This window comes from Danio aesculapii, chromosome 18 (assembly GCF_903798145.1).
Source record: "Danio aesculapii chromosome 18, fDanAes4.1, whole genome shotgun sequence".
Taxonomy (NCBI): Eukaryota; Metazoa; Chordata; class Actinopteri; order Cypriniformes; family Danionidae; genus Danio; species Danio aesculapii.
Genome location: NC_079452.1, coordinates 7,374,481 through 7,388,516, shown reverse-complemented (window position 1 = coordinate 7,388,516; position 14,036 = coordinate 7,374,481).

Sequence of the window (14,036 nt, the reverse complement as noted above, 5' to 3'; positions counted from 1 at the left end):
TTGTCAGTTCGTTGTGTTTGCTTATGTGAATCTGTATTGTGCTCAGGACTAGAGGAGTGACTGCTGGACCTCGTTTCGCCCTTCTGTTCCTGCCCCAGTATCCCAGTGTCCTCACCCTCCATTTGTAGCCCTGTTGGCTCATTCTGACAGTGTTAATTAAAATTTCACTTGCATATTGGATCCTTCTCTGTACTTTTATTTACACGTGACAATAGCCACCTGTAGGTCACACTCCTCCTGTCTTAATGCATCAGACAATACACTATGAACAGCAGCTACGCTAATTATTCTCTTTATTCTCTATTTCCACCTGGGGATACTCATACCGAGGCTCCCAGAGATTATGCAGTGCCATTGATGTGATCCAAGACCTGCGAAGAGATGATCCCAAAGTATCCATAATCCTGGACCAGGTCGCATCCTGAGCTAATGCTGTGGTGGTCATGGAGGAATGGAGGGCATGAGACTGATTGCTGAAAGAACACAGTACAAACGAGTCTCTGCATTGATCCTGCGGGCCAGCCTGACCTCCCACAGGTGCCCTACTCACACCTGCAGCTTCTCCACAATAGACATCCAGCTTCTCTAGCCTCCGCCGCCTAGAGCGCAGCTCCACACAGGAAGTTTGGTGAGAAGAATAATGGTTACACCAAACAGAACCTGGTTTTTCTCTTCACTTCGTCAATTGGTGAAGTTTTTTTTCCTCTCCACTGTCGCCCCTGGCTTGCTCGGATTAGGACTTGTGGAGCTGCGCTTCGGTGGTTTTGCTCATCAGTGTTTGAACTTTCAGCAGTGAAATTTAAACCACACTGAGCTAAACTGAACTTCAACTCAGAAATCTGGACTTTACTAGAACTATGTTAAGCTGCTTTGACACAATCTACATTGTAAAAAGCGCTATATAAATAAACATGAATTGAATTGAATAATATTGTCCTTAAAAATGGTTTTAAAACTGCTTTTATTCCAGCCAAACTAAAGAAACATGCATTTCTCCAGAAGAAAAAATATTATGGGTCATTATATTGCTCTATCTAATCTAATCACTTGAGAAATATTTTCAAAAGAATACAAATTTCACAGGAGGGCTAATAATTTTGTCTTCAACCGTAAATGACTTTTTTAACCACTGTAGAAAATAATTCATTATAAGTTGTTAGCACAGACTGTAAAAGATATGGATGTAGTGTCCGTGACGTCATCCATAGGTCTCTGAAGACCACAAAAGAAGCTACCAGAAGGCATGGCCAACCGTTGCCATTTTGTTTGAGCGTCAAAGCAACATTTCAGACTTTATAGCCAACAGCTAATCAATCTTTCAGATTCTGGAGTGCTTTACAGGTCTCAAGAAAAATATAAACGATAAATGATCTTAAATAAAACAAATAGATTTATAGATATGGTATATATGTATATAATTTCAAAAAAATTGAGAAATTGAGGCTACTTAAATGGTTTGTGAGCACAATTAAGGGCACACAGCATGCCATATCATCTGATAATTGTAACAAATAATTCCAAAAGACAATTGACTGTGTAAAATCACATAAAACAAAACAAAAATATGATGTATATGTCGAGTTCAGCGGCTAATCAGCCGCAATCAGGTGAGATGAAATGACGGCGACCAGTGAGACCCAGCTGTCACTCAAGTGGCCACGCCCTTAATTATGCAGACTTAATATAACTCAATATAAATGAAAGGGATGAGTTTAAACAAATGCTAATTAAATGTATGCCACTGCTTGTATCTGTACTTTATCCCTCTCTCTCTCTCTTTTTTCCTCTGCCTCATCAATAACACCACAATTTCATGATGTATTCTCACTCCTATTCTTTATTCCTCATGACATTTAAATTTTCCGCTGCTTCAATTGCATCATTCTATTTGAATCTAATTTGAAACAAATGATTCATTCAAGTGAAATAGTTTATCTTTCTTTTCCATCTTCCTCATCAGTAACCAGTGATGTTGATGTTTTGCTCACTCTCATTCTTTAATTTCTAATAAAATTCAATAAATTTTCCATGTGCCATCACTGTTCCAAGTGCATTTTAATGAAAAAATTGAAACAGATGCAAATGAAATGTATGCCTGTGCTTGTCTCTGTACTTAATGTCTCACTATCTCCCTCTCTCCCTTATTCCTCTGCCTCATCAATAACTCCACAGTTTCATGATGTATTTTCACTCCTTTTCTCTATTTCTCATATGTAAATTTTCCACTGCTTCAACTGCATCGTTCTATTCGAAACAATTTTGAAACAAATGATTAATTCAAGTGAAATGTATGTTTTATCTCTTTTTTCCTCCTTCCTCGTCAGTAACACAAGTAATGCTGATGTTTTCTCACTCCCATTCTCTATTCCTCTGGAAATTCAATACATTTTTCATGTGCCGCCGCTGTTCCAAGTGCATTTTTAGAGTAGAATGTGAAACAAATGCAAATGAAATGTATGCCACTGCTTGTATCTGTACTTAATGCCCCCACTCCCTCTCTTATTCCTCTGCCTCGTCAATAACTCCACAATTTTTACAATTTCTCCCTCCCACTCTCTATTTCTTTTGAACTTTGAGGCATTGTGCTGCCACTGCTTCGATTGCATCATTCTATTTAAAACAAATGTTTCATTCATAAGAAACATCATTTGTTTATCTCTCTTTTCCCTCTTCCACATCAGTAACACCACAATGATGTTGATGTTTCTCACTCCCATTCTCTTTTCCTCTGGAAATTCGATTGCTGCTGTTCCTAGTGCATTATTAGTGAATCATTTGAAATAAATGCAAATGAATTTTACACCAGTGCTTGTATCTTTCCTTAATCTCTCTCTCTTCTTTCTCTCTCGCTCTCTTTTTCCATCTCTTTCTCTCAATTCCATTCAATTCAGTTGATTTCAAAAGAGCTTTATTGGCATGACTAGTCAAGTTTTGCCAAAGCATTGCACGTTACATAAACAATGAATGAAATCGTATAATGATTATACTGTATAATACATATATACAGTTGAAGTCAAAATGATTAGCCCCCTTTGAATTTTCTTTTCTTATTATATTTCTCAATATTTCCCAAATGATGTTTAACAGAGAAAGGAAATTTTCACAGTGTGTCTGATAATATTTTTTCTTCTGGAGAAAGTCTTATTTGTTTTATTTCGGCTAGAATAAAAGCAGTTTTTATTTTTTTATGAACCATTTTAAGGTCAAAATTATTAGCCCCTTTAAGCAGTTTTTTCCGACTGTCTACAGAACAAACCATCATCATACAATGACTTGCCTAATTACCCTAACCTGCCTAGTTAACCTAATTAACCTAGTTAAGCCTTTAAATGTCACTTTAAGCTGTATAGAAATGTCTTGAAAAATATCTAGTCAAATATTATTTACTGTCATCATGGCAAAGATAAAAATAAATCAGTTATTAGACATAAGTTATTAAAACTATTATGTTTAGAAATGTGTTGAAAATATCTTCTCTCCGTTAAACAGAAATTGGGTGAAAAAATCAACAGGCGGGGCTAATAATTCAGGAGGGTTAATACTTCTGACTGTACAAACAGAAAATAATTTTGATAAACACAAAGTAAAGACTAATATCCCTATAACTGCCTGCTCTACCAAATGGTTGACCATGTTTTGACTTTTTTACAGTTTTTTACAATCACCATGACAGTTTTTTCAATACATTTAACAAGTTTCCTTAACTCTTAACACACCTGCACACCTAAAACACACAATTGGTAAAACGGTTAATTTCATGCTCAAATCACACATTGTAAACTAAACCCTAAAACTAATATTCAAAATACAATAATAAACTAACACAATACACCATGTCTAACAAAACACTGCAAACATGTTTTAAAATCAAATAATTAACCAAAACACTAACACATGTTCTCTTCCAACAAGAACATTTAGTCAATCATAACACATTGACAGAAAAACATTATCATCAGCTGACATTACAGAAACTATTTTACATTATTATTATTATTATTATTATTTTACGCGTGTGCCAGGTCTGCCCTTGTATTTGATGCCTCTCTACATTTTTGTGTTGCTGGGTTTAGTAAATGCATGCATTTTGTTTTTTCTGCAGAAATTCAATATAAAAAAATGAATGACCATCTCAGAGTAGCTTTATAAAATGTACCTTTATGTAAAAAAATAAAATAAAATACAAACACGGAACTGCTGCAGAACAGACTTTATTTGCAAAAGGACATCGCTGCAAGTTATACAAACAGAAAAAGCACTGCAATTATAGTAAAAAACAAAGTAATCTTCTGCATTTTTGTACATGTTCTCATCCAAAACACACCTGATATCTTCTCTGGCACGGCATCATGGAAGAAAATGTCTTGTTCCTTTTCCACACAAGATCAGCCCAAAGAGTCCTCTTTTAGAACATCTGACCATGTGATTGGAAAAACCTCAACACCTGAGTGTGAGATATGAACATATTACAAGTGCATATGCACAGTGGGTATGTACACTTCAAGATGAATTAGTGCAAGGTAGTGCAATGAATTGGGCTAATTTTCTGGAAACGAAAGAAGTACAGTATGTAGATCTAATGTTGTTGTAGTGTTCACATCTCTCTTTTTTCCTCTGCATCTTCAATAACTCCATAATTCCACGATGTTTTCTCACTCGAACTCATGTCTATTCATCATTCGAAATAATTCATTTTCCTCATTGAATACTTTATTCTTTCTCTCAATATTTCTTTCTCTGTGTGTGTGTTTGTGTGAGTGGCTGTAGGGCTGGTAGTGGTGTGTTATACCCCTGCTGTGCTCTGCGTCTGACCCATTGAGGCAGGGGCTCAGGCTGTGTCCGGCCCTCTGAACGCCTCCCCCTGCGGCCGCATCGATTCCTGCGCTCTGGGCTCCTCGGCTGCCGCTGGGCCCTCTGTCTACCGTCTCTCTCTCCTTCTGCTGAGGAGCCGGAGAAATTAGCACAGGCCTCTGATGTTTCTCAAGGCCTTCCCTTTGTTACAGCGCAGTCCTGCGGTGCAGACGGGGCTGGAATGTACTTGTACAGTCTTATCATGTGGTACAGTTGCTTTCATTGTGTACAGTGTCAAGCCACATCGCTGAAAAAGATTTGAAGAATAGATACATTCAAAAACAAACAGAATCAAATAAATAGAGGTGTTAATGTACAGTAGTCATCACAAACTGAATTATACATCAAACATAAATCAATTTACAGCTTTTTACAGATGCTAGGACACATTTCTCATTACTTAAATCACTTTTGCAAAACTCAGTGAGCCCAACAGAAGTCTACGTGGGCTAAACTGAGGATCAATTATCATTGTTTTGGCACAAAATGCATTCAATGACTACATCTCTCAAATTTCATGAATTCTTTTCTTACTCAGACACAACAACTGCCAAAGATCTTTGTACTTACAGGACATTTTGCACATGGTTACATACTGTTTTCACAACTGTTAAACTCATTTTCAAAACAATAACATAATGAAAAAATGACAGCAAAATTCAACAGCAATATTTTTGAAATATATTTCAAATATAAAATTGCAGTTTAACCAGTCAGATTAGCATTACTATTGTATCTGTATAAGTGGACGGTGTGTATACAAATTCTTGTATTTTAGAATTACTTAGAGCAAAATAATAAAAATAAATAAACAACATAAAATATTGAGGAATTCTGCATCATGTCTGATTCATTCCAGTAACATATATTGCAGTTATAAACAATATTGCAATTATAAACAGGGATGTGCCCTTTCTTTTACACTAGAAAACACTGCATAATGCTACATGTTGTTAGTGTTTTTAGCTCATTGTTTTGTGGGTGACAAAGTGTGTTTGTCGGCTGTCAACCTTTGCTAGTGTTTTGGTAGAATGAGTTTATTTTAGACCTGAATAAAGTGTTTTGGTAGTTGTAGTGCATTTTGAATGTGAACTGAACTGCTTTGCCAAGCTGAAAGTCGGTTAGGAGAATTGTGTGAAGAGTTTTGCAAAAAGTGACCTAAGTATTGAAAAATGTGTCCTAGCGTCTGTGTAAAATTGTACATATGACCAATATTGACCAATAGATGAGATGTGCATTTGGTATCTAAAAAAGAAAGTACTGGGTTGCACACAATTCCAACACAAATTGATTAAGTTATTTAATCGTTTTTACAAATTTAAGTAGATTGAACATAAAAGAATTAGGCTGTCCCCCCAAAAAACCTTAAGAATTGTGTTGTTTCAACTCATTTTGAATAAGTAGTTTGAACAAGCAGAAAAAGTAATTTGAGTCTACATTGAGAATATGCTGGGTTCTATGCAAATTCCGATAAAGTTAAAATTAAATGAAGAGAATTCAACCTAAAACAATTCAACCCAGGCTCATTCTGTAAACTTACTGCTATATACATTTCTGGTGAGCACCAAATACGTCCCAGAAGCTACGTTTTTTTGCAGTTTTTGTTTTCGTGAACACACCAGAAGCCGCTATATGCTTTTTGAGATCTCATATTTCTCTCGCGAGTGCCATTCGCACCTGCTGTTATGCATAAATCTACCAGAGACCGCTGTTGACTTACTGACTGACTGACCAATGGACTGATCCACCCTCCTCTTTTCCTAAACCCAACCAATAGTGTTTCCAAAAGCACAGATTGATTTGATTGAACACGAAACAATTTAGTTCCAAAAAACCCTTAAGAATTGTGTTGTTTTAATGCAGTTTAAATAAGTTCTTTAAACAAGCTGAAAAAATAATTTTTTGAGTACAGATAATGTACAGTTGAAAGCATAATTGTTAGCTCGTATGTAAAAATGCTTATTCTCTTTCAAATGTTTCACAAATTTTCAAAGTATGCTATATTTTTTCCTTCTGTGAAAAAAGTTTGGTTAGTTTGGCTGGAGTATTTTTAAAAACAATTTGTAAGGTCAATATTATTAGCCCGCACATAAACTGAATAGTATACTGCAAAAGAACCTTGAAAAAATATTATTTACTGTCAACATTGCAAAGACAAAAGAAAAAATTAGTTATTAGAAACTAAACTATTAGAAACGATTCTGTTTACAAATGTGTTTAGAAAAATTTTCTCTTCATTAAACAGCTGGAAAAATATTTTTAAAAGAATGAAAATTTCACACAAGGGAAAATAATTTTGACTTAAAATGTACATGTTATAGCAGTATATTAAAACATCTGTTTATATTTTCAAAAACAACTAGTCACAAGAGATTAGAAAACATATCAGTCTGTAAACATGTTTTATTTTTTAATTTAGGGAATTAAACATCTCTTATGAATGTGACCAAAAGTTATGCACGATTACAGCATACAAATTAAATATAAATACAGCATACAACCCAAAATAAATCATGCTAATTAAAATGAATGATAAGAGTTGGTTCTCTGTAGAACAACACATATTTATTTTATTTTATTTGACATTTTTGCATTTATGAGAAAAAATCTTTGTTATGGTTGTGACATCCCTCTGTTACAGTTGTGACAGCTGTGAAATTGGTTTGTGTGTCACTTGTAAGACTTTGTTAAATCCATTAAGATAATTTGAACCCTTGACAGAGATATTTTTGAGTATTTTTACAGTACTGTAAAATATAAGCCAAACAACTTAAAAAGGGTTTCGCAACAGTCTGCTTTAATATTTCAAATGATATTTTTACAAAACTGTCAAAATAACGTTCCAGCATCATTGTAACAAATAAATTTGTGTACAAATGAAACAACATACTTATTTTGACATGTACTTAATGGTTTGGAAGATATTGGTGTAATGTAACTATATATTGTAGATGGAGAATTGCAATTCATTACTTTAATAGTTTTTTTGTGCTTTAATACACAGTTTATATAAGGACTTATTTATTTATTTATAACAATTGGAAATGACAATAAGTAAAAAAAAAAATTATTAAAAATAGTCAAAACTTAGAGTTTTCTTAGAGTTATGCTATTTTGTGGCAACTTATTTACATTTTATGAGTTTTTAATATTTTATTTAGGTGTACATTTAGTACATTTTTATTTAGAAAATAAATCAGTTTTGCTAAAATGTTCCATCAGTCATTTACAGCATTAATTTAATAGTTTTACATTTTTGTAATTTTTATTTAGAAAAACACACACACACACACACACACACACACACACACACACATATATATATATATATATATATATATATATATATATATATATATATATATATATATATATATATATATATATATATATATACATATATGTATATATATATATATATATATATATATATATATACAGAGTTGAAGTCACAGAAATTTTCACAGTATGTCTGATCATATTTTTTCTTCTGGAGAAAGTCTTATTTGTTTTATTTTGGCTGCAATAACAACATTTTTTTCTTTTTTAAAACCCATTTTAAGGTCAAAATTATTAGCCCCTTTAAGCTATATAGATTTTTTGATAGTCTACAGAACAAACCATCGTTATAAAATAACTTGCCTAATTACGCTAAGTAACAGTTACTTAGTTAACCTAGTTAACCTAATTAACCTATAGTAGTTAAGCCTTTAATTGTCACTTTAAGTGGAATACTAGTGTTATGAAAAATATCTAGTCAAATATTGTTTACTGTTATCATGGCAAAGATAAGGGCAATGCGGTGGTACAGTAGGTAGTGCTGTCGCCTCACAGCAAGAAGGTCACTGGTCTGAGCCTCGGCTTGGTCAATTGGCATTTCTGTGTGGAGTTTGCATGTTCTCCCCGCTTTCGTGTGGGTTTCCGACAATTCCAACAGTTTTTCTTGTCGGCTTAGTCCTTTTATTAATCTGGGGTCGCCACAGCGGAATGAACCGCCAACTTATCCAGCATTTTTGTTTTACGCAGCGGATGCCTTTCCAGCCACAACCCATCTCTGGGAAAAATCCACACACACCTATTCACACTCATACACTACGCACAATTTAGCCTACCCAATACACCTGTACCGCATGTCTTTGGAATGTGGGGGAAACCCACGCGAACGCAGGGAGAACATGCAAACTCCACACAGAAATGCAAACTGACCCAGCCGAGGCTCGAATCAGCGGCCTTCTTGCTGTGAGGCAACAGCACTATCTACTGCGGCACTGCGTCGCCCTATATATATATATATATATATATATATAGAGAGAGAGAGAGAGAGAGAGAGAGAAAGAGAGAGAGAGAGAGAGAGAGAGAGAGAGAGAGAGAGAGAAAGAGAGAGAGAGAGAGAGAGAGAGAGAGAGAGAGAGAGAGAGAGAGAGAGAGACAGAGAGAGAGAGAGAGAGAGAGAGAGAGAGAGAGAGAGAGACTGCACTACACTGGTCTCACGGTTTGGTTCGGTTTGGTTCGGTTCCGATTATTATGCCAGCGATTCAGTTCAATTCGATATCTCGTTGCATCACAGTGCATTGACGATGCTTTCCATACAGTTTTAAATTTTCTTCACAGCACAGCAATTCTTGTATTAAAACATATAAATATATTTATATTTATATACTATTTGTCCTTTTTTTGTACTATTTTGTATTTGTATACAATTTTGTCCTTTAATACAAACACTCAGATATATAAACTATACTTTTTAAAACGCAAGTACACGCACAAAACAACATGAGCATTTATAGCATTTAACAAATATAAATATATTGCTTGCTTTCTGAGCCTTGTCTGAAATGTGGCTTTTATGGAGAATATTTTTTTTTGGATCTTTCTTTTTGTTTTATTCTTTACTAACTTTACTATTCTTTTACAAATCTTCCAAATGTACAATGCAAATGCAGAATAGCATTCTTTTTGACATTTTCAGTCAAAACATTATATTTACAATATTTAATTTTTATTATTTCAATATTATATTTATTTTATTTTTTTTATTGTCACAATATTATACTTTCCTGAGGATAATTTAATTGTAAAACCTTTTTAGTTTTTACTTCTAAGAGGTACAGCATGTAAACATTGATGTTTTTTATATAAACCATACAAACCTTTTTCAAACCTACACTTTACAATCTGTTAGCACACACAATGTGTTAAAAAGTTTAAATCACAATTCATGCTTGTAACTACTAGCTTATTACCTGCCTATTATTGCAACGTTAACAGTTTTTTTGGGGCAGTTTTTAAAGTATGATTTATTAAATTCTACACCTCTAATCCTACCCAAAACCTAAACCCAACATCCACCTTAATACACTGTTAACAATTTCCTGTAGAATCTACTGTAACTTACTGGCAGCAGTTCACCAGTAACTTACTGTAAATCAGTTACAGCAAAAATACTGTATTTACATTTACAGCATAAATGCAAATATTATCTTGCTGTATATGCATTCACAGTATGGCGTATATTTACAGTAAAATACACAGCAATTTTCACAATATATCACTAAAATTTAGTAACATACAGCATAACTGTTCTACAGTAAAATACAGTTCACATTACAGTTAAATACTATGAAATTTACAGAAGTCGATAACAGTGTAAGGCTTGTTAATAACATAAATTGTGACCTAAAATAAAGTGTCTTATTAAAGATTCCTCCTTTCACCTGCTTTCTTTTAATCCAAATGAGTGAGTGAGAGAATCGGAAAGTGTGTATTCTGAGCCGATGTGGGTGTGAATGTGCGGATGAGTGAAAGGCCCTGGAGTGTGTTCATTAGATCAGCCGAGAGCTGCTGGTCCACACGGGCTCGACCCCTGCATCCTCATAATTAAGATGCATGACATCAGAGCAGAGGAGAGATGCACTTTTCAATCCAATTTAAACACACATTCGTTTCACTCTCTTCTGCGCTGAGCAAAAGCTCTCGCGGTCTGCGCCCAGGTTGAAGGCTGTCTGATCTGTATAGCCTAGTGTAGTTTTAATCAGAAGGTATTTAAAGGAGCAGTTCTTCTGCATAATGGAAATCAGTTATTGATGTTGATCCAATAGAGCATATGTGAATTTTTTTATTTATTTGTGGAATATTAAAGAACATAATATGAAAGTAAGAAAAAATGATGTGGTAATAATGTTGTAATATTGTAGATATACAATAATAATAATAATAATAATAATAATAATAATAATAATGATGATGATGATGATGATGTGGTACTGTATATTTGAGGGAATATATTTTTATTAATACCTTATATATTTATTACATTACAGTAAGGTTTCAGTTGTTGGCATAAGTTAATAATAAATTAATAAATAAAGAAATAAACTAGTAATACATTTGTAATAATGAAATGATGAGGATGATGTGACACATTTGCTATGATATTTTAGCAAATATTTTCAGAAACAATTTACAGTAAATGTTATATTAATTAACATTAGTTCACTGTAGTATAGTAGCATGTAGCATGTAACTAGCTAATAATGAGATATGTTTTTGTTCATGTTAGTTAATGTCCTAATCAACTTAATCCAACACATTCTAATAGTTCCTATTGTTTCATTTGTGTTATTTTGATGATTTTATGTATTAATCATAATATGTAACATAGTAATAACATAGTAATAAACTATTATTACAGTAGTAATAACAACAGTAGATTACAATGTCCTAAATAATATAATATATCAATACTACATAACACTATGTCACTACAAAACCATCTGATTAGGTAATCAATAAAGTCACTAGTGTACATAATGTACGCAGCAATAAATATAATTAGTTTCAACTAACAGTTTAAAGAGACCATCTCCTGCATTTGTCCTCTGGATTTATTTGGCACAGTGCTGATTTAATCACTTCTGACTCATATAATATAGAAAAAGATGGTTGAAAATAAAGAAATAACTTGGTAAAATAAACAGCTAAATAAATAATTCAATAAATAACCACATGACGGTATTTGATGAAAGGGTTATTTGTTAAATTGTTAATTTATGTTGCATGGATATATTTTTTGTCAATCAATCAATCAATCAATCAATCAATCAATCAATCAATCAATCAATCAATCAATCAATCAATCAATCAATCAATCGATTTTTCATTCGTTCGTTCGTTCGTTCGTTCGTTCGTTCGTTCGTTCTTTCTTTCTTTCTTTCTTTCTTTCTTTCTTTCTTTCTTTCTTTCTTTCTTTCTTTCTTTCTTTCTTTCTTTCTTTCTTTCTTTCTTTCTTTCGTTGGTTTGTTCATTCATTTTCCTTCAGCTTAATCTGTTTATTCATCAGTTGTCGCCACAGCGGAATAAACTGCCAACAATCAATTAATCAATGTAAAATAAAGTAAAATTATTAAAGTAAAATATATAAATAAAAAATAAATGGACAAAAATACATTATAATAAATAAATAATAATAAATGGATATTTTATGGGTCATGGGTATATTTTCCTTAATGCCAAACAGGGGCGCTGCTAGAAATAAAGCTCTACTGGGGCACACACCCCCTTATATTTATATACATATTATATATATATATATATATATATATATATATATATATATATATATATATATATATATATATATATATATATATATATATTATTATTATTTTTTTATAAATATTTATTATAAATACAAGTATTATTGTTATTATACAATTATTATTCAAATAATCTGGAGTAACACAACTGGAGTAATATGTTAATATCATTTAAATCTTTTGCATAAATAATAATTTCATTTGAATGAAATTCTATAGACATTTCAATAAAATACAAAAAAATGTTTAATATAATTATCTGTTGTCTTAGACTTGACACACGGCAGAGAATTAGGTTTCTTAAATTTTACCTCCCTGACTCCTCATCCCTCCTTTTTGCTTCATACAAAAAAATCTATCAAGAGGCATGCTTAGTAAGATCACCATCATATTGTTTAAACTTTAGTTTTGTCGACTTGCAAAACAAAAAAGTCTGTTATGCCGGTTTTACAATGCATGAGCGGCGCTTGAGCAGCAAGTAGCCTACTTTTTGGCGCGCATGTTAACTACCGGGACTCGCACCTGGAGAAGAGCAGCGCATGAGAAAGGCCCGCGGGTTCACTGCGCACACGCGGAGATGTGTCAGTTTGCTTTTTGATCACACAGCTTTCACCAGCGTTGGTTCAGTTGCGTATAGAGAATAACGTCTTTGTTTCAGAATTACCACTGTTAATAAATACACTTGCATATGAAGGAAATCATATCTCAATGCATTTACTGGGGCACTGGTGATTTGTACTGGGCCACGTGCCCCAGTAAATTAGGTCTAGCGACGCCCCTGATGCCAAAGATCATTAAAATATTAAATTAAGTTTACATTCCATGAAAAAATGTTGAAAATTTTCCAACTGTAAATAATAATTGTACCTGTAATTTTTGATTAGTAATATGCAATGCTAAGAGCATCGCTAGTCATATAGACTACTTTAAAAGCAATTTTCTCAGTATTTAGATTATTATATCTTTTTGATCCCTCAGATTCCAGATTTTTCAAATTGTTTTACCTCAGACACATTTTTAGTCCTATTCAAACAAATATACAACTATGAAAAGCTTACTTATTCAGCTTACATATGTATACCAATCTCAATAAAAAGAGACACTTATCAGGATCCAGGTTCACATTTCTGTGTGAAATGTTATTTTAGTGTTGATATGGTACATACCGTAAACTACAACTTATACCAACCCAGGCTCATTCTCAAAACGTAGTCCCGAGGACGTTTCTGGAGACTGCGAATTATGTAGCCGGAGGTACGTATGGCTGCATTTCATTTTTTAAGCGAACGCTGCTGGGTGGTATGACGCCGTTCCTTTTAGCGCTTGCCGGCTGACCGCTTACCTTCGTGTGGAGGGCTTTCCCGCTGCAACCAATTTGTCTGGTTAGCTCATCCTGTACATTGGCGGACTTGAGACGCAGAGAGGAGCTGATGATGACGACGACTGGGTTTGAGTCCGGGGAAGAACGGTTCCAGAATTCAGGTTAGACTAAAACAGAATCCAAGAAATAAAGTGAAGAAGTTCATGACAGGGTGAGAATGTGGTAAAATCCGAAAACGTGGTAAAAAAAAAAAATCAGACAAGGGCTTT